Genomic DNA, 21,577 nt, shown 5'->3' on the forward strand with positions numbered 1-21,577 from the left:
TTAAAAATGCTCCCGTACCCTCTGCATGGGAATGTAACACTACCTTACTACCATTAGGCTATTTCTACAGGCATTTATCGGAACCCAGTTACCCAACGAACCCTAATCTCACAAATATGATGAGATCATGTTATTATACTCCCATTCCCACATATAACAGATTTAAAGCTCTTGAATCCATGGAGGACATTGATTGACATATTCCTGTTAAAGGCTCTGCTTATGATAGCAACTCCCCTCCCTCCATAATAAATGAAGCTTTTAAAGATGAATATGGAGAGAAGTGTTGCGATAACCAGGTCACTTTTCATACACCTAAAATAGCAGAAGCCGCACAGTTACCTACTACTCCTGAATTAATTTCTGCAGAAGTTGGTAGAGGAACTGACAGTTTCAATTCCACCTGTATTAAAAGGAATGGAAATATGGATGTTATTTCCCCTAACCCGGCAACCAATGAAGATACGGTAGATGGCAGTACAATCGCCAAATCTGATTTGGATGTAGGTTTCAGAGTAATCACCTGGAATATAGCAGGCATAAACAAGAAACTGGATACCCCTTTTTGGAAAGATTTTATTAACATAGGATATGACATAATATGCCTTCAAGAAACTTGGAGAGAGGAGCCTATTTTTATTGAAGGTTATTCCGCACATTGTCTGAACGCAGTAAGTTCCACCACTGGCAGAGCAAAGGGAGGTCTTCTAGTGCCGATATCCACTAAACTTAATTCCTGTAAAACTAGAAGCTGTATCTCAGTGGGTGTCCACTCTCAGGTGTTATGTCTTGAGTTTGATAAAGGAAAAAATGTAGTTTTGATTAACTACTATAATAATATTTTTTCCAAAGAGAGAGATAAGATTTTGACCCCACTGGATACGGAACTAGAGAGGGCACTGGAGCTCCTGGGTAATCAATCGGTTATTTTATGGGTGGGCGATTTTAACATAAGCCCGTGCATGTTTGCCATGAATGATCTATGTGGGTTAAGTAGGGAGAGTGGAAACAAACAGGATGCTGACTACTTACATTTTCCACATTGTATGTATGGTATGGCTTTAAATAAGATGATAGCAAAACACGATCTGGACCTGTTAAGTTGTACAACAAATAGAGAAAATGCTAGTTGTCCTACTTTTACAGGAAGAGATGCTAATACTTATATTGACCATATTTTACTTTCAAACAATATTGTTTATTCTAATTTATGGGTCAACGAACAAGTATTGAGTGATCATAATAGCATTTCTATATCGTTGTATTGTTGGGGTAATAAATTGAGAAACGATAGTAACTGCATTAACTCTGTTGAAGCTGTAAGACCAAATGGAATGAGGATCAGGTGGTCAAGGATTGTCCCACAATCTACTAAAGGAATTGCTGGACAAATGCAGCAAGGAAATAGAGTACTGTCTTGGCGAGGAAGTCATATCACTTACTATATTAAATAACGTACTTTTGATTAATGAAACGATAGATAGCCTATTGACTAGGAAATTTAAGGGGGGAAACGAAACTAAATCAGGCTGGTTTCATAAAAGTTGTACTCGCGCTTTACATGAGCTAAAAGTAGCTCTGAGTACCAAACCCCGAAACCCCACTAATGTCAAAAGTTGCAGAGTTAATTATAAACTATCCCTTGCCAAAAGGAAAAAAGAACTCCAAGAAGAGGCCTGGGATAACCTCAGTTTAGCTGCAGACACAAAAAATAGCAAACTTTATTGGGAGACCATCAATAGCTCCTTTTTAAAGAATGACAGAGTTCCAGAGTTATCTTCATATGTAGATTGTAACTCATGGATGGAACATTTTTTAAAATTTTTTAATCCAGGTGGGATTGTTTTAGATTTAATATCGGATAAGGACCTTTCCTGGCCTAGGCTACCATTGAATATAAGCCTTGAAGAGGTTTATGAAGGATTAAATAATAGTAAAGGAGGCAAAGCCCCTGGCCCAGACGGGGTCCCGTTGGACCTCTAAAAATCTGAACAGCATTTGTGGGCCCCTCTTTTAACCAGATTTTTTAACGCAGCCGCAGAGGGTCAGTTGCCCACTTCATGGGGCCAGTCCTTAATAATTCCTCTTTTTAAAAAAGGCTCTAAGTCTGAGGCGAGTAATTACCGCCCTATTTCTTTACTGGATTCCTCTACTAAAATCCTGAGTAGAATAATGCTAAACAGACTAGAAAATTGTGCCAAAGACAATTCAATTTTATCAAAGGCACAGTATGGCTTCAGGAAAGGCCTGGGTACCTTGGAGCAGTGCGTTAATCTCGACCTTTTGGTCAATAAATACACTGTTGCCAAGGAAGGAAACCTATTCCTTTGTTTTGCTGACCTGAGCAGCGCTTTCGATCTTGTGGATCATGAAATTTTGTGGGACATTTTATTAGAACTTAACGCCCCAAAGGAGTGCGTTTACTTCCTGGCGCGGCTCTATTCACAGTTATCTTGTAAGGTTCGCTATGGCCCCCAGGGTGAATGTACACCTTTTTTTAAAGTTGCAAGAGGCATCCGACAGGGTTGTGTATTAGCACCGTTTTTATTCGCATTATTTATTAATCAGATTGACTCAATTTTATGTAAACTACCCTCGGATGCCCCTATTATAAATGGGAATGCAACCCCAATTTTACTGTACGCTGAACTTTTGTCAAGAACACAGGTTGGGTTACAACGCTTTATAGACAGATTTGTGACATTTATCAAAGATAGGAAATTGGTAGTTAACAAGACCAAGACTTTTGCAATGGCATGTGGTAGGAAAGTTAAATCAACCACCACCACTTTTTATATTAATAAAGCCAAGATTGAAACGGTCAAATGGTTTTGCTACCTAGGAATAACATTTTCAGGAGATGGGAAATGGATTCAAGAGGATGAAAAATGTTAGATCAAAGATGATTAGAAATACTAATAGTATTTTTAGATTTGCTGCTAAATTGGGACAAAGGAGGATAAAAGAAATGATGACAATTTATAATGCCAGGTGTATTTCATCTGCACTATATGGGGCGGGCGTGTGGGGACACCACAGTGTGAATGCACTACAGAATGATGAAAATAAGTTTTAAAAAAAACTATTATGTGTTCCCCCATCAGCATCTACCCTGTTAATTCACAAGGAAGTAGGTATAGACCATGTTGCGGATTTAGCTGCTTTACGCCCATTATTACTCTGGCGATCTATCTGGTCTAAAACCGAAACGATCTTTACGCAATCAATTATCAAAGATTGTTTGAGGCTTGATAATTCTTCATGTATACACTGGCTGAACTATATTTGTTATTGGTTTAATCTTTTATTCAACTGTAATATTCGTTTGAACCCTGAGGCATCAGGACTGATACCTAAGAAAGACCTAAAATTGAAGTTTCTCTCATACAAGAATGTGGCTAGAGAGAAGCAGTCCAGAATTTTAACAACTATTGTACTGTATAATGATCTGAATCTGAGAAAAGGCTTTCAGGTCTACCTCTCCTTTGTCACACGTAACTCTCACCATTTCGTTTTAACACGCATAAGGTTGGGGATTGTCCATCACTTAGTTTCATTCCCCCATATGAAAATCAGATCTGATAACATGTGCCCCTGCGACAATGTCTCAAAACAAAGCTGCTGCCATTTTTTACTGTTTTGTAAATTTTATAGTCATTTTAGGAGGTTTTTATCTAAAACCCATCTTTTTAAAATACAATGTTCGGTCCACTAAATCTGCATTGAAGTTATTAACAATTCTGGAAAGCACTGATATTTGCTTTTTTACCGCAACTTATGTGTTAAAATGTGTATCTATAAGGAAGTCTATAATCGTTACTGTATAGCTCCCGTTGATTTGCGTATTTTGCACATTTATCTAGTACTGTTAGTAATTCTTTATGTATTATAAAACCTTGAGCTCTGTTTGAGATGCATTTGCACTTTAATATTATTCCCTTTTGTCTTTTTGCACTCTTCATGCACGGTTTTTTAGCACATCTGTCACTTTATGTGAAATTTGCACTTTATATGTGAAGGTCTCTCTGTTATGCATGGAAATTGGTCACATCCATGCATAAAAATACAGTGTATATTATGAAGAAGGCTTTCTTATATGCTATGCAATTTTTATTATTATTTTTTTGTTTTAACTGTTTGCTTGCTTATATGGTTGTATTCTTCCAACCGAATAAAGCTTTTGAAATTGAAATTGATTGACCCAGCCGTTATCTGTCAAGTTTTTTCCTTTTTTCTCCCTTTTTTTACTTGCTTTTATGATGTAAGGAAAGATCGCTATGTTGATTTATTTACATTTTAGCAGTTTCTTACTGGGCTGGACCCAGTTACGCAATGTTCTTCAGGATTTTAGATCCCGTGCTCTTATTTTATTCTTAAACCACCTGTACTCGTATTTGAATCTTTTTACTTCTTTTTTAACTTTGCTATAGTGTATCTTTCATGATGTAACAATCGAATAAAGAATTTTCTGTATCTTTGAGAGAAACACTACAATGTGTCACCTCACTTCAGCATCTGGCTGGCTTCCCTACGAGTTATGGCATGCTGCCCTTTCACAAGACACACACCCATAAAAAAGTAGTTCCCTTCGGTGCCAGAGAGTATTAAGGTAATGTGTGCTTGCTTGAGACCAAAAATAAAAATCCTTTAGATTGACAAATGCCCGGCAGCTTTCGAAACAATAACGTTTTGCAAGAGTTGTGACAAAATAAGAATTGACAAAAGGCTGACGGACGATGCCAGACCTACTGACTTTGCTGATGCTTGTTCAAGATTGTTCCCACCTTGCACAGCAGAACTCATGCTTTTGGTGGCAACCTCTAGCCTTGTACACCTCCCTCTCCAAGGAAGTGCACTAGTCCCTGTCCCATTTTTAGGTCTTGCCTGACCCAGCGCATGCGCTGGTCTGGCGAGACTTATTGAGAGGGCTCCAAAAAGTGCTACCAGGCCAGCCTAGAGCTACAGTGCATGTGCGCGGGCACGCGCGCCGCGCTTTCCGCGATTACTTTCACAGCATAGCCAATACGTCTCGCTTTTGGTACCTTATAAGTATTTAGTTATGCAACTGTTGCATGGCTAAACACTTATAAGGTCCCAAAGGCGAGACCTATTGGCTATGCCAATGCTTGTTGTTCTTGGAGACATGACTTCCCTATATCTCAACCTCGATGCTATGTCCCTTTTTGCAGTCATTAACAGTGTTCAGCTGTGTCCTAATAATATGGCTGGATGTCCACAACCCCAGTCAACTTTTGTAAGTTGACTGTGCATTTTATGAACAAGCCTCTGTGCTGTTTGACCGAACACAGTTCCTACCGAATAGAGGCTCCTTTTTCATCTAAGAAGTGTTGCAGAAATACAAGTTGGAAGTTTTGTAACATGTTTAAAAGTCTGGTTAGTGTAATAATTTTAAACCGCGCCATCCTTCCCAGTATAAACACAGAAAGGGGTGACCATTTTCGTAGTTATAGGTTCGTTTTGGCCACTATAGTGGAGTTACTATGGAAAGGGTGCCACCCTCCTCTACTGCGGGCACCAGGACTGATCTGTCCCAGTTCATGAAGCGTCCAGAGGCATACCCATATAGGTTTAGCATTCTCATTATTTGCTTGGTGGCTGAGAAAGGGAAATTGTGCAGGAAGAGGAGAACATTTGTCAGCATATAAAGAGTTACAGTCTTTGGCCATGTGCTCCCACCAGAAGCCTATAACTAGAGTGTCAATCCTGACCCATTTGGCCACAGGTTCAATGGCTAGAGTGAACCACGGTTGGTAGGGGAAACACAGTCCTGTCTCGTCCCCTTTTTATTAGGAAATTGGTCTACATTGTTCAATTGACCATCCCTTAGGCCAATGTGTAGAGTACAAAGTTTTGATATAAGAGAGAAACCTGTGGTATAAATTTTTAGCAAGACCTTAAATAGGAAACCCCAACTGATAGTCAAATGCCTTCTCAAAGTCATGTAGGACTAGTGCATGCAGTCTGTTAAGTTCCTGACATCTACCCCAACGCCAGTTGCAGGCGCCTAGGACAATGTCCGGTGCTATGCCCTGGCATAAAGTCATTCTGATCCTTATGTATCAGAGATGTTATTACTTTTGATAACTGGTATGCAAATTACTACTAACATTTTTGCCTCTATATTAATTTAAGATGTGGGCCGGTAAGAAGAGCAAATCTCAATTTATTCTTCGGATGCTCTTGGATGACACTGGTGGGAAGGAACGGATCGTCTGTAAAGTGTCGTTCTTGGAAAGCTTCCTTGAACAGCGATAGTAAACGGGCTGGTGACTAATATAAACCTTTTAAAAAATGTCATTAGGAAACTGTTGGGGCCAGGTGTTTTCCCAGACTCCATTCCAGAGATCACTTCAGTAATTTTCTTTGGTACTATAAATAGATCAACGTCCATTTAGTCTTGGACACTCAAGGTCCGAACCGGGCGATCTGACATCAGCAGATTCGATTGTTTCGCCTGGATGTGGGACATAATGCATAGTGTGTTCTATAATAGGCCACGAAAGTATCGGCTGTGCCTTTCGTGCATCAAAATTCTTCCATCTACTTCTCTGGACTTTTGAATTAGCCTTGTCGCCATCTTCCTAGTAGTGAGTCAGAAAATAAGTTTGCGTGTTTTACCCTTTGACAGGTCCAGAGCCAGAGTGCACAGTTGGGTCTTAGGTGCATCAGGTTTGCAAAGGAGGACGGCTTCTTTAGAGGGTACTGCTTGCAGTTCCAATTCTGCCACTTGCATTTCTAAAATGAAAATGTTGGCCTCACTTTTTCTTTTTTTTGCATAGGACATAAACCATTGCTTACTTCGTGTCACTGCCTCAAAAGAGTTCTATAAGGTAATTGCACAGTGGACTGAGTATTTGCTAATCACAAAATACTCTGCACTGTCCGCCCTGAGAAAAGACACTTGGTCCCCGTTTGTAACCCTTCAGGCACTGAAGTGCCATACGCTTCATGATCTATCAATTGAGCCATATAGTTTTAACATGACTGGTGAGCGATCACATATGCCTTTTGATAGAATATCCACTCCAAGTACCACTTGGATATTTGCTGCAGGGTGGAAAAGTAATAGAGGCATGACAGCGTAATACAAGGGCCCTAGTGAAATGTGATGGAACACTTCTCTATACCAAATTCCCCACACATCATCCAGACCCAAGTACTCTACCAATACCCAGACAGATAGCCTTTAAGACCAAAGGGGTGTCGACGGCCAAAGCTTCCACGTATTGCAGTCTCTATTCATGACTGCATTAAAGTTGCCTCCTATCATAAGGAGCTGTGTTGGTTATTATAGCACATGTAACGTGCTGCCAAGTAGCATTGGGGTATTTACACTAACCAGAGTCCATCTCTGGCAGCGTAAGAAGACAGTCTCCCTGAAATACCGGTCCCATAGGTCTGTTTTGGATAGGTCTACTGTTAGGGGAAGGGATATGTGCAGGAGAATTGCTATACCTCCAAGAGGTGAAACCAGAGTGCAACACTCTGATATACCATTATCTGGTAAGGAAACCACTGTGTCTACAAGGGGTCTCTTGTCAACTATAATGTGCTCAGAAAGTAGCATCTGAGAAACTGTAGACCCCACCATCCTTTTATCGGGTGTTTAACTCATTGGTGTTTTGAGACAAGATTTTGTAGAGATTGGTAACGACTTTGTTCTTGTTATTTACCATCCGCAATATTCTGTGACAACTTGTGTGCTGTGCATCTGCACCAACTAATCCAACAAACAAATTTCGGAACTGATTCCACTCCCTCCCACCCTTCTTTTCTATTCCAGAACCATCTGTAGCTTGAATTAAGACCTGTTAGAAAGAACAATAAAAAGTCAAATGATAAACTAGAATAGGAGTAACTTGCCCTTCTAACAGGCTGGTGATGTTGGCTAATAGCCCCTATTTGATACACACATTACGTTGTGTTTATTCCAATTTCTTCACCACTCACAAATTTAAAGGAAGAACCATTCGATCGCATCCGCTCAGCAAGATTAGTGAGACATGAGCTACCAGTGCTCTGCTTCGCTTACAGGATTTTGGGCAGTGGCGGCTGGTAACATTTGAAAGTGGTGTGGCGTACAACAATAGCCATACTGACAGTGCTGTGCTACTCACGAGTGCCTAATCATGTAAGACTATGGATGTTGTAGGCGACCTGGGTTATATATGTGACCGCACTGTGTGCTCATGGACGAATCCCCCAATCTCCCCGAGCATCAAGTGTCAACTATCAACACAAGGAGTGCCGAGAAATGTGCTAAAACGCGTGGTTAGGCGCTATATAAATAGATTAACATTTAAGCAAAGACGCACTTGACCGCATCGTGTGCGCCTAGACGAATCACCCAATCTGCCTAAAGATCAGTTCTCAACTGTCAAAAAAGGGGGTACTGAGAAGCGGGCAAGCAAGGCGCTATATAAATAAGTGGACCACTTGCGCAAAGTAGCTCACTCTCTGAAAGTTCCAAGAGAGACCGGGTTTGCTTATCTGTGCGCCTCCCGGGTGCGGGTACCAATCTCTACGCACCCGGCCTGCCCCCTCCCTATATGAATAACTCTTTTGACAAACAGAACTACTAAATTCTCCAACAAACGTAAACTTTGCAGCAAACTTCAGTGAAGATAGGTTCGTGAAATACCCCTTACCGAAATCCCAGCAGTGGAAACGCCTCGCTCCTCCTCCCAGAGGCCTCCGGGCGAAGGGTGGGGTGAAGGATGGTCACGTCTCCCCCGGATCGGAGCGCCTCGGTGGTCCGTGCAGGCCGCCTGGATCTGCCAAGCCCATCTGTGCCGCTTCAACCAAACACTCGGTGGGGAAAGGAAAAGGGAGGGCCGGCGCGCTCCAGCAGGCACTGGGAACGGCAGCGGCTCGTTCCAGCAGCAGCAGCAGCACAGCCCCTTCGCCGCTCCTTTCTTCACTGCGCGCGGGCTCGATCAGTGCCAGCCGAGCCAGGCCTCTTCTCCCAGCCACCAGCCTCCCTCAGCCAATGGCAGCCCAGGGCCCAATCCCTCAATGGCGGACTGCGAGAGGCCGCTGGCGCGAGTGTGGCAACCCCTCTCGGCCAATACCGACGCTAGCAGGGATACGCGCCGCCCATTAGCAGACCAAGGGCTGCATCACTGATCAACCCTCGCTCTCCTAATGCGCAGCCGCCAGCCACAGCAAACACTAGTGCGCATGACTGGGCTGGTCGGAAAATTCTCCGACCCAAACCCAACATGCACACTGCTGCCTGCTGTGCGCTCCGCGCCACCCCCTGGCCTGCGGAGTCTAACAATGACATGTCAGACTCAGTCAGCATGACGCAGGGAGTCAACCTGCTGGCTGCCCTGCCCACCCCCTTCAGACAGAGCCGCTGAGGGAGCTGAGCCTTAGCCTGTCTGCTAAATGCCTCGGGAGTCGGCGGGCATGGCTTGTGGGTCAATGCCCTAGCACCCTATTGGACGCATCGCCACTGATTCTGGGAAGTCCATGTAAGATCATTTTTCCCCTCTTCGTGAGGCCTTTGGTTTTCTGCCAGGATTTGAGGTTTTCAGTGTCACTCCCCAAGCCATACCCACTTCAACAGGGTTTTCAGCAGAGGTGCAGCATGCTACTCATAGCATTGGGTCTGAGTCTTCAGCAGTTTCACCCTCTGCTGATAGGAATCCTGCACCTCTTGCTCCAAATGTCAGCTGCTTTGCTCTTTTGGGGCTCATTCCCTCACTGCATTGTGCCATCTTTAGGATTCCATCACCAAGTTGTGGTGTTCTTTCCCTTCTGCCAGTTCTGCATGTTCAAAAAGTGTGCTTTCCCATTATACAGCACTTTCTGCCAGGCCAGGAACAACAACATGTAGCTGAGCTGCATTGCTTTTCATTTCTGTTTTCGTGCTGTGACAGACTTTCACTGCTGGTGGGAAAATCATGATTTTTGCTGAGCCGTACTGAATGTCTCCCTTCAACAAGGACGATTGTAGAATTGCATTGTGGTCAATAAAGTTAAGGATACAGACAATAAGGGGTCTAGGTGTGCCACCATGGTGCAGCCAAGAATCGGTGAGCCTATTAGACCGTAAAGCATTAGGCTACGTCATATACGAGTACCCAGGACTTCCACCGTGTTGACACGAACGGAGGTGGTTAGCGTTCCTCTGCTCACTCTGGGAAGCTCACTATCCTAATATGTTTAGACCTCCCATATACATCCTCTGCTCCTTCTTCTAGTTGTTTATTGATCTTCAACAGGTGAATAACATTAGTTTGAAGTGCTTGGATTATGTCCTTTTCCCCTGACATTCTACCTTCTGCGTCACTCACACAGTCCACAACATTCCTTAAGTCTTGGTATAGAAGGAAATGGTGGATGACACCTCCCCAATTTTCCATCCAGTGATGAGCGAGTGTACTGCATAGCTTGAAGGATGGCTGCTGTTGGGTCACAGTCCGAGGTTTCTTCCGTTATTTACGCCTGGTATGACTTCTGATGGTCAGTCATCAGTCGTCCACTGAGGCTTTTAGGGGGATGGAGGGGAAGACCGTTTTATCCTTGCCCTGCCTACTTTCCCCAAGAGCCCTCAGGCGGCCATTTTCCCTATGGGGATAATCACCCTCATATTTTTATCCCCTAGGGCAGTGGCTCTTAACCTGTGGTACAAGGACCCCTGAGTGTCCACAAGGCTTATCAAGAGTCGTCAGCAACTGTATTACAGATTCAAATATTAAAATTAATATGATAAAATGAATAAAGTACACACAAAAGAAGAAGCAACATTGAAAAGAGGGAAAACTTTTTCTATATTTAATTCTGAAGTAAACTAAATATGTCAATAGTTGAGCATTTTTCAGGTTTATACTTTTTTTGTATTTGTGTATTGTTTTGAGGCTCAAATCATAGAAATTGCTTAGGCCGGGGAACCTTAGCTTACAATAATGACTCCGTGGGGGTCCCTGGATTCAAGTAATGATTCAATGGGAGTCCACAGAAGTCAATAGGTTAAGAACTGCTGCCATAAATCCCATCATGCCTACAAAAAAAGGGTAGTTGCAACAGGCAAAGAGATAGTTATTTTTCTGTCACTCACAGAGCAGCTGTGAAATGTCCTTCAGACGGACAGTCGTTACACTTTACTCCCACCCACCCCTCCACCAGTCCCACAAGTCTCATGTTTACTCTTAGACGTTGCCCGGGCTGCCCTGCTCCCAAGTTGTGAGAAGGTGTTGGATTTTGGCTTTGGAGCTGATGAGCTCACTGGGTCACAATAAGTATACAAAACAGTGGCTGAAGGAATACTTGAATTAATCTCAGCCAACAATAATCATTCTGGGCCGCATCTCAATCGATCATGATTTTGCACACCAGGTCACCTCAGTTTGGATCTAGCTATATGCAAATCAGCCTTCTCCCTGCTCCAAAGGGAACAGTCCAACCCGAACCGCCCTAGTTATAGGCTTGTCAGTCCGTGCACACTGTCACTGGGACCAAGCTATATCCAACTGATGATTCCATAACTAGGGCGAAACCGGTCCTGGGCTGCTTGTGTTTGGGTTCAGGGGGGACCTAACTTGGCACTTCAAGCTGGACTGTTACTACTGGAGCAGGATCAAGGCTGATTTGCATATAGCAGAGTTCAAACTCAGGTGGCATGGAGTGCAAAGTAACGATGGATTGGGATGCGGCCTGGGAGATTACCAGTGGCAGGGGTTAATTTAAGCATTCCATCCATCACTGTTTTGTATACTTATTGTGCTTAGTGGGTCAGCAGGTAGCAAGCTGGACAGTAAGGGCAAGAAGTGCAACAAGAGCGTTCCACTCTGGTCCCAAGCTGGGGCACCTCCCAATTCACCCTTAGGCTTTTGTGGGCTTAAAGAGATCTGCAATTGGATCTCTCAAATGGGGTGACTCACAGTATTCCCCGGTTCCACAATTTGTTGGGGCTCCTGAAAAGTCTCTCTGCCCCACCTAAAATGCCACAACCTCGGCTAAGATTTCCAAGCCATTCTGGTGGGTTTGCGACATTTGCCATGCTCCTCTGGGCAGCAGATACTATAGGGAGCCCAATCTCCCGCTCACCGATCCCCAGGACCTGAAAATTCACCAGACAGACCATAGGCGTGTTGTTTGGGTCATTTCCATCTATCAATGTCTCTATGCCCATGATATCTTGCAAGAGGCTTGTGGCAATCAACTGCTGGAAAGCGTTACAACAAACAAATGATGGACGGAATACTGACAATGCAGACATTCTCCCCCAGTCAAGAGATCTGGGTTAAATCCATCGTTCTTTTGCCAACTACGCCACCCCAGTTCAGACATGGCCATATGCAAATCAGTCTTGACCCTCTGCCTCATGGGAACAGTCCAGTCCGAACTGCCAAGCCATGTCTTCCCTGGACCGGAATCAAGCATCCTAGGACCGGTTTCTGGCTATCAGCCATCATCAGCCAGGATAGCTTGACTCCAGTGGCGTAGTGAGCACGGGACCCATGTCTGGGCATACCCATCCCACTTAGGGCGAAAAGCGTTACAACAAACAAATGATGGACGGAATGCTGACAATGCAGACATTCTCCCCCAGTCAAGAGATCTGGGTTAAATCCATCGTTCTTTTGCCTACTACGCCAGCCCAGTTCAGACATGGCCATATGCAAATCAGTCTTGACCCTGTGCCTCATGGGAACAGTCCAGTCCGAACTGCCAAGCCATGTCTTCCCTGGACCAGAATCAAGCATCCTAGGACCGGTTTCTGGCTATCAGCCAGGATAGCTTGACTGGCTAAAGAAAGTTAGGCTGAAGGTTCTATTGGGAGCAGCCCAAATATGGGCCAGAACTAAAACATCAACGGGTCTGGGATATTACTCTAGATTAGCTCCATTGTGGGACAGCCCGGGGTCTCAAAGTTGTTTTAAGGACACGCTGGCCATACCACTAAAAACAGCAGGTCTATTAACATGGGGAGACTTAACTGAAGACGGCTCTCTCCTTTCTTGGGCAACACTCAATGAGAAATTGGAAGGGGGCATGTCTAGATTCAAGTATATTCAGTTAAAAAGTTGGTCCCAAAATCATAAAAAAACAATTGGACTGGGGAATGATCTTGAAGAACACCTTGTTAAAAAGCCAGCAGGCAAGGAGGTGGTAGCTTTTTTCTATTGGGCAATTGAGGAGGCTATAGACGGGGATTTCAGACTAGCGGGTGAATTATGGGAAGAACTGATTTTGGAGGGGGATTGGGCCGAGTTTTGGCAGGTATCTTATAATACTTTGTTCTCAGTTGTGAAGCCAGCTTGGCTGAGAAGAAATTATTATTTCACCACACACAGGGCCTACCTGTCCCCAGCTAGACTCTCTAAGATGTCCAATGGTCCGCCTGCCAGATGCAAAAACTGTAGCATGGAAAGGGCCCCCGACACACACATGTTTTCGACTTGTCCTGCCATTTCTGAGTTCTGGCAAAAAGTGGGTTCCACTATAAAGTCTATTTTAGGATACCCAGTACACATTACCCTCAGCTTAATATTTTTTGGTATTCAAACTGAAATTACTGGCCACAGTAGAGGTTTTCTCTTTTTTGCTATCCTGTTGGCCAGACGAGAAATCTGTAAGAAATGGGCTGAGGCCTTGCCTCCTACACATTCGGAATGGCTGTCATCGGTGTATGACATCTAAAATTGACCTGGCCAGACTAAAAAATAGCAAGAAGACAGCTATTTGGGACTGCCTGTTAAATTGGTCTCCAGCCTAGATAGAGATATAACTAACTTGTCTCTGTATTATGTATAGGAAACCTTCTTTTTGTTCTATGATTAGGCCTCATGGGAAGCTCAAAGACCGCGATGGACCACGTTGGTATCACTGGGTCATCAGGTAATAGTGATCCAAGGCGGGCTCTATTTTCAGCCATAGTCTTCGGTTTCCTGAAATCTGCGGAGAGCATGATCATCCTCTTACTAACAACGAGAGGCCAGCAACAGGTAGGATGTAGGTGAACCACTGGTAGGCGGGCGACATTGGGATGGGGCAGCACCCCATAAAACCTACCTCTCCAAAATAAGTAACAGTGGCGACCTGCGGATTACCAGTTTGTTGGGGTCAGAGGCGAATGAGGATAAATGTAAAAAACTAATTAAATATTGGATCATAGGACGAGTTCAAGAAGAAGTTCACCTAAAGAAAGAAGAAAAAAAAAAAAAACAGGAGATCCCCAAAAGCCCACATCCTTCAGTAGGCCAGAACTGCTATTTCTGTAGCGCCAGACACACTGGCTGCATGCATCGAAGGAGGAACGTTGGACCAAATAAAATATTTTGGAGCATGCGAATGAATGACGAGATTGAAATATGGCATAATGCTTCCAACAGAACACTGCTACACCAACTAGTATTTCAATTTAAGGCTTTAGAAATAACATTATAATGCTTGTGATAGAATGCAACGCGGTTTCACAAAAATTTATATTTTTGTTATGTGCGTCTGTGCAATTCAGTAAAATACAGTAGGTGGTCAAAGAACCTAGTTGCAGTACAAACTATATACTGTAAGAATAAAAACATTTCAATAATGTGCCTGTACCCTAAAGATCACATCCAACAAGCAAATTCAGCAGAACAATAACTGTGCACCCTCCCAGTAAGTAGTTCGCTATAGCCAACCGTCTTGCCCTGCTTCCAGTATGGGACATAACCATCCAGCAAAACCAGTCACGATAGTTATACAAGGGGAGTCAAGGAAGCACTGGGTGACGCAGTCTCCACAATGTTGTTCCTGCATGGTCAATATTCTCTAAATTCGATGTGTCCAAAAGTGCCTACAATGGGTTTCAGTGTCCTGTGTTCCAACCTTTGGTGTCATAAATTAGCAGACTAAATACGTATTATTAAGGCGCACTTATTCCACCTGGCCACGGTAATTCAATATACAGACATGGCAAGTACACAGTCTATTCTAGACAGCGCCTCAAATTCCCTTTTGAGTACTCTGTTGATTTCTTCATGGGCCCTGGAGTTTTCCAGTACATGCTCTCTTTTACCACGACCACTGCACGCCAACCCTGTCCTCGAGACGGACAAGGTTGTTCATTTATCTGGTCAGCATTCTTGTGGAGTTAGAGGCCTGCTGACACTTGGCGTATGCGAGTGACGCAGGTGACAGATGTCTTCTATTCAGAGAGGTGTGTGTGCGGGTCATCAAACCCAGAGTGGCACAAGGACACAGAAATGGAAGTTGGAGATCGCCCCGCGCAGCGTAAACAGATGTCTTCTCGCAAATCCCACACGCGACCCAGATCCAAATCAAAGCCTCCGTTAAGCCCAGTGCCTTTCTGTGACCTTGCAATACTGCGACTGTGGCTTTACAGTTTTCCCCTGCTCTTTCTCCTGCATAAAATCACATTTTGGAAAAGGGCTTGAGAAATACTCCTTGTGCAAGCAAGAGTGGAAGAGAGACGCATTTGGTGAGAGCACGTCCTGTTCAGCTGCTGCAATATGATGCACTAGTTCCCTGCAGCACACCCGACAATACTGGACGAGGTGTTCAAGATGTGCTCAGCACAGCAGTAGCAGGCATGGAATGGAAGAGCCAATCGACTTCTAGAAGCTTGGAGTAAAACGTGTAACCTGGACAAGACTTTACGTGAACACGTGCGCTGCACGATCAGCTCACTTCATTTAATATAGCCGTCGCGGGAAAGGTACGCTGAACGCCGGGGGCCTGTGCCACAGAGCGGCGATCAGCACGACAACTTGCTGTGCAGGGAGTCCACGGGCTGGACAATGGCGAGTAAACATTTCACAATGAACGGGCGGGGTTGAGGAACGGTCAGCCACATGTCAGATACAAAGTCACCTATTTTCCTCAGGCTCACGGGACATTAACCGGGCGGGCTCCTTCCGTCCACGCAGCCCCATTCATAATGTCGGATCCGACATGGGCTGATAAGACGGTACAGATATTGCTGCACCTCTCCCCTCTTTTCGTAGCGAAACTGGGCCCCAGCATCTCTCATTCACGCAGCCCAATTCAACACGTCAGTTCAGACCCGACAGGGGCTGCTACAGATACAGCTGTGGCTGCACTGCCTCCTTTTCCGAACCAGGCACTCCCGTCTGTACTGAACAGATAGTGCAGGAGGCCCATTCAATAAGCGGTATCTACACTGCCCCCCTGCTTGAACGGTCTAGTGCTCCGCCCCTCCTCTTCTCTCGAGAAGCCCCTCACCTCCTTTGACTGCCCAGGAGTGGCACACGCCTCCCACCTCGCTCCAAGGGGGTCAGCTGGAGCGAGGGTCCGGTCAAACAGGGGCGGGAGGGAGGACGTTCGCCAATCGGGAGAGCCAACCGCATTGGTTAGAGGGGGGCACACCTCACGAACAACGTAGGAAAAAAGAGAAAGCTATGCGGCAAGACTCACCTCTCTTACAGCCGTCCTCTTCCGCTGCGCTGGTGGCAGAGCCCCCCTCGTCCGCTCTGCAACCTAGTCAGATGCCCAACACGCACACAACTCTGTGTAGTTTATTGCCAGCGCGTGCCCTCGCCGTGTTCTGTTGCTGGAAAGGCACGCGCGGCCACCGATCCTGCCAACGACGGGGCGCGCGCTGCTGATCAGCCACAGCTCTCGCCAGCGCCCGAGCGCGCTCTCCCTAAACTCCCGCCCCCTGCTACTATGACGTTAGTGGGCTCTGCCCCCTCCTCCTCTTCTCTATCCGCACTGTCCCCCTCCAGCTCCGCGTCAATCAATGCTGACTGCCGAGACGGCTCCGTAAGTGTACGAAATGCTGTTGAAAAGAGAGCGACTGTGCTTCCAACGACTCAGCGTGTCTCTCAGAGAAGAAGTCGGTGTTCGCTACTGGCAACGAACTGTTCTAATCTGAACTGAAAAGTGGTGTTGTGGAGAGATGGCGACAGGGCATTAATGTTTTGGCTCGAGTGCCGTTGCCACCACCTGCGCAGAGGGAGGAGCCTCATGGTTGTTAGACTTTGCATTCACGAACCGTGTGTGGCTGTCTCTCGGACGTGCTGCTAAGCAGGTGATTTGTTCGACTAGTAGCGGCGACGCTGTAGAATGAATGCCAGGATTTTATGAATGGTACGGAGTACAGAGGTTGTCAGTGGTTTATATTTCTATTTCAGTTGCCTTTGTAACAGAAGTTGCCATGATATATTCTGGGAAGGACCGTTTGCGTTACCGGATCAGTGGGGTAACATAGCCCCCGCGGCGCCGTAGTTGGGAGGGGCGCGACCTCCAGCGCCCCCCTTTCTCAGCACAGGCCCCTTATTTTTTTATGTTTGAAAGCTTTATTGAAGAATTTGGTAACAAATGAAGATGTTGGCATACACCGAAACCATACATAAATCAAATAAGAAATCTTAATACTGCTAACATCAATGCAAGAAAACCAAAAAGCATTTTAAGAGGATTTTAAAGCTAAAGGAAAGAAGAGAGGGGAAGAGATAGGAAGGGAAGAAGGGGGGAGGGATAAAGATAATAATACAGACCATAAACTATCAGATAAATACGGCATACATTCAAGTTATATAAGACAGCAATACAAAATGACCAGCATAAACACACTATAACATTTTGATAAACCTAGAGGCGATAACAAGAAGGAGAGAGTTCAAGTCATTCAAGGGGGTTTAACATTTTCTGCATTGAGAGGTATAGGCTTCTTCAAGGCCAGACGGTCAAGGTACGTGGTGAGGGGTAACCAAAAAAGATCAACATTACGCACAGGTTTGCAAGCGGAGGCAAAGGAAACATCCAATCTATGAAAATGACATAAGGAGTTCCAACAGCCTTGTAAGGAAATGTTTGTTAGAGATTTCCAGTTAGAAGATATGTGTTGGAAAGCAAGAGCAAGCGCCAGGTCAAAGAGACCGTGTAGGTGTACGGGTAAGTTTAGAGATTCAGAGAGACTACCCAAGAAGAGAAAAGGATTTGAGAAAGAGGCAGGAAGAGGGAAGATGCGAGAAAGGCATGACCAAACCTTCCCCCAAAAGGTAGAAACAACAGAGCAGAGAAAGAGTAGATGAAACAGGTCAGCATTAGCAGCACCACAAGTCCAGCATTTAGAACCAGAAGAGGGTGAAAAACGAGACAAAGAAAGAGGAGAGAGATAGAGTCTATGATACAGATAAAATAAGGATTGAGTAAGAGAAGCAGAACGGGAAATTTTTAAAGATCTGGACCAAAGCTTATCCCTAAGAGGAACAGACCAAGTACAACAAAAATCTGCTTCCCAAGAAAGCTCCACTTTAGTTTTGACACGGTTCGGGGTAGGAGATACAAAGAATTTATAGATGAGAGGTGCTTTAGGTAGTGTAGTAAGATTAGTAAGAAGAGGAGAGGGAGGTATTAATGAGGACGAAGAAGGGAGAGAATAGAAGCGATCAAGGATAATTGCCATGAGGGTTGTGAATTTCTGGGGAAAGGAACAAGGTGAGGTACCATCAAAGAGTTGGTTGACCCACATTACGCCCCTCACTCTCCAAGATTTCCAAAAAATGGGTCTATTCTTTATAAGGATAAGTGAATTATACCAAATAGGGGTATTTAAAAAAGATGTACGTGTAATAACAGAAGGAAGAACCAAAGAATTTAAAAGAGAGAAAGTGTGTTTGAATAAGAGAAACGGAGAGTAGGGATTTCTAGCAGAAAAACGTACCACTTTGGCGAAGGAGAAAGGTGATATTAATGAGTGTTCAATGAGGAGCCAAAGAGGAGTGAAAGGGGAAAAAGTTGATGAGATCCATCTCAAAGCCTGTCCTAAAGAAAAAGACCTATGATAAAGACGGAAATCCGGAAAGTTAACTCCACCATTAGATTTGGGTTTGCGAAGAGTTGCAAGAGAGATTCTGGATTGCTTATTCTTCCAGAGAAATCGCGAAAGGAGAGAGTCAATTCGCTTAAAGTAAAATGCCGGGATATGAACTGGTAGCATGGAGAAGGTATAAATTAGAATAGGAGCTATCATCATTTTAATTGAATCCAGTTGACCCCACCAGGAGAGAAAAAGAGGGTTCCAGGTCGAAAACAATTGATCAATCCTAGAAACAACTGCAGACATATTTAATTTAACTGAGGATGAAATAGAGTTGGAAAACCAAATACCAAGATATTTAATCTTCGAACCATTCCAAGCAAAACCGGTAGAGGAAAAAAAATGAGGGAGACAGGACGAGGTAAGAGGGAGAATTTCATTTTTATCTGAGTTAATCTTATAGCCTGATACCAAAGAAAAGGAGTTAAATTCGGATAGTAAAGGGGATATAGATGATTCTGGGTCAGAAATAAACTATAAAATATTATCTGCATAGGCAGAAAGTTTCAACTGATTAGTGCCGTATGGGAAACCAGAAATAGAAGTGTTATTGCGAATGGAAGTTAAGAAGGGTTCAAGAGTCACGACAAAGAGAAGAGGGGAGAGAGGACAACCTTGGCGGACACCTCTCCGAAGAGTAAAAGGTGAAGAAAGTTGTCCATTCACAAGCACCGAGGCCTTGGGAGCAGAATATAACAGAGAGATCAGGGATATGAATTTGGGACCAAAGCCATGCCAATGTAATGAAGCAAACAAAAAAGACCAATCAACCCTGTCAAAGGCCTTTTCCGCATCAACAGAAATGGCAGCAAGAGGAGTCGAAAGTGAGGGAGCTTTATTTAGAACATTAAGAAAAAGGCGAGAATTGTATGATTTAAGTCTACCTTTAACAAAGCCACATTGTTCTTTGCCAATGAGATGAGGCATAAGGGGATCTAAGCGCATCGCCAGTAATTTGGCAAAAATTTTATAGTCCACATTAACTAAAGAGATCGGGCGGTAATTTTTACATAGCTGATGGTCGCGACCTTCTTTGGGGATCAGGCAAATGGTTGCATCCTGAAAGGTACCTTCTGCTTTGCCAGATGAGTAAAATGATTGAAAAAGAGTCAAAAGTTTAGGCAACAAAATGTCCGAGAAGTGCAAATAAAATTCCACAGGAAAGCCATCAGGGCCAGGGGTCTTACCTTTAGTAAGAGAGGTCAAAGCTATATAAAGCTCATGCTGTGAGAGATCAAGTTCAAGATCCGAAAAATTAAGATGAGAGTTAGACGGCTTAGGAAGTTTCTCAAAATACTTCTGAATAAGAGAAGGAGTGGGAGGACTTTCTGGAGTGTAGAGCTGCTGGTAGAATAATTGAAATTGATCCAGTATTTCCTTATCTTTATGAAGAAGAGCACCGTCAGAAGAGTAAATAGAGTCAATAAGAGTGCGTTCTTTACGGGATTTGAGGTAATTAGCTAAGAGTTTACCTGACTTATCGCGGCCTCCATAGTATCGGGCACTACTACGAAGAAGGATCGAAGAGGCATTATCTGTAGTTAATTTATTGAACTCCAGCTTTGCTCGCAAGAGATCCGGTGACATAAATTTGTCTGAGGAGGTGTAAAACTGATGTTCCAAAAATTTAATGTGCGCCAGAGAAGTTTTCCGCTTTTGAAGATAAAGTTGTTTTTTCCGGGAGACAAAGTCAATAACGAATCCCTTCGCCGTGGCTTTAAAGGAGTCCCAAAGAGTGTGAGGAGAAACACTAGGGTCAGAGTTAAAGAGAAAGAACTCCTCAACAAAGGAACGAAAAGAGGAGGAAAAATTGGGGTCGGTGAGGAGTGCGCTGGTAAAGCGCCAACGGGAGGGCTTAGGACGTGGAGGAAGCAGATCAAGATCTGTTACAATGGGAGCATGGTCAGAAATGACAATAGGTTCAACGGAAGAAGACAATACATTCTGAGATAGAGATTTAGAAAGAAAGATATAGTCAAGGCGAGAAAAAGATGAGTGGGGAGGAGAGAAGAAAGAATAGGTCAGGGTGTGTGAGGCGCCAAGAATCAATAAGATGTGATTGCGAAATGGTATTAAGAAATTGTTTGTGAGACTTGTGTGATGCGAAACAAACTGTGGATTTACGGTCAAGGAATGGGTCAACAATTTGGTTACATTCCCCACCTAAAACAAATGAATCATCCTCATATTGGATACATTTCTTTGTAATAAGAGGCCAAAAAGAACAATTCGGTTGCACAGGACCATAAACATTGAAGCCAGTTAAAGGAATAGAGTTAAGTAGTAGTTTGGCTAATATCCATCGTCCATCAGTGTCCGTCTCCTGAGACAGAACCGTACACTTAAGCCTTTTGTGACAAAGGATAGCAACTCCATTCTTTTTATTGTTGGAAGGTGAAAATAAGACTGTACCCACCCAACTCCTTTTTAACTTAAGAGACTCCACATCGTTAAGGTGGGTTTCTGGCAAAAGAACCACATCTGGATTATAAGAAGCTAAATGGGAAAGAACTCTCTGCCGCTTAATAGGATTAATAAAACCTTTTACGTTCCAAGTAACAACTTTGAATTTACAAAAACATAGAGTCAAATAGGAGAGAAAAAGTAAAAAAGATGCATATGCAAAAAAGCCGATAAAGAGAAGGATAGGAAAAATATCGAGAAAATAGGTTAGAATAGAGAAAGCGATGACAAAGAGAAATGAGGAAAAACAGGACGTGATCAACAAGTAAAAGGGAAAGAAAAGGAAAAAGGAAA

At 43.9% G+C, this 21,577-nt stretch overlaps 1 protein-coding gene across 2 annotated transcripts in view; it reads right to left on the bottom strand.

The window, feature by feature from the left end:
• Positions 1–16,655, bottom strand: part of PALS2 (protein associated with LIN7 2, MAGUK p55 family member) — an 814,942-nt gene extending 798,287 nt beyond the window's left edge. The window contains exon 1 of one of the 2 annotated variants that reach the window (XM_085631658.1): positions 16,411–16,640. The gene's annotated coding sequence lies outside the window, so the exon portion shown is untranslated. Of the gene's footprint in view, positions 1–16,410 lie in introns of both variants that reach the window. The other variant, XM_085631659.1, reaches the window with a different exon arrangement.
• Positions 16,656–21,577: the final 4,922 nt, after the last annotated feature.

The sequence above is a fragment of the Triturus cristatus genome, chromosome 10 (genome assembly GCF_964204655.1).
Source record: "Triturus cristatus chromosome 10, aTriCri1.1, whole genome shotgun sequence".
NCBI classification, from domain to species: domain Eukaryota; kingdom Metazoa; phylum Chordata; class Amphibia; order Caudata; family Salamandridae; genus Triturus; species Triturus cristatus.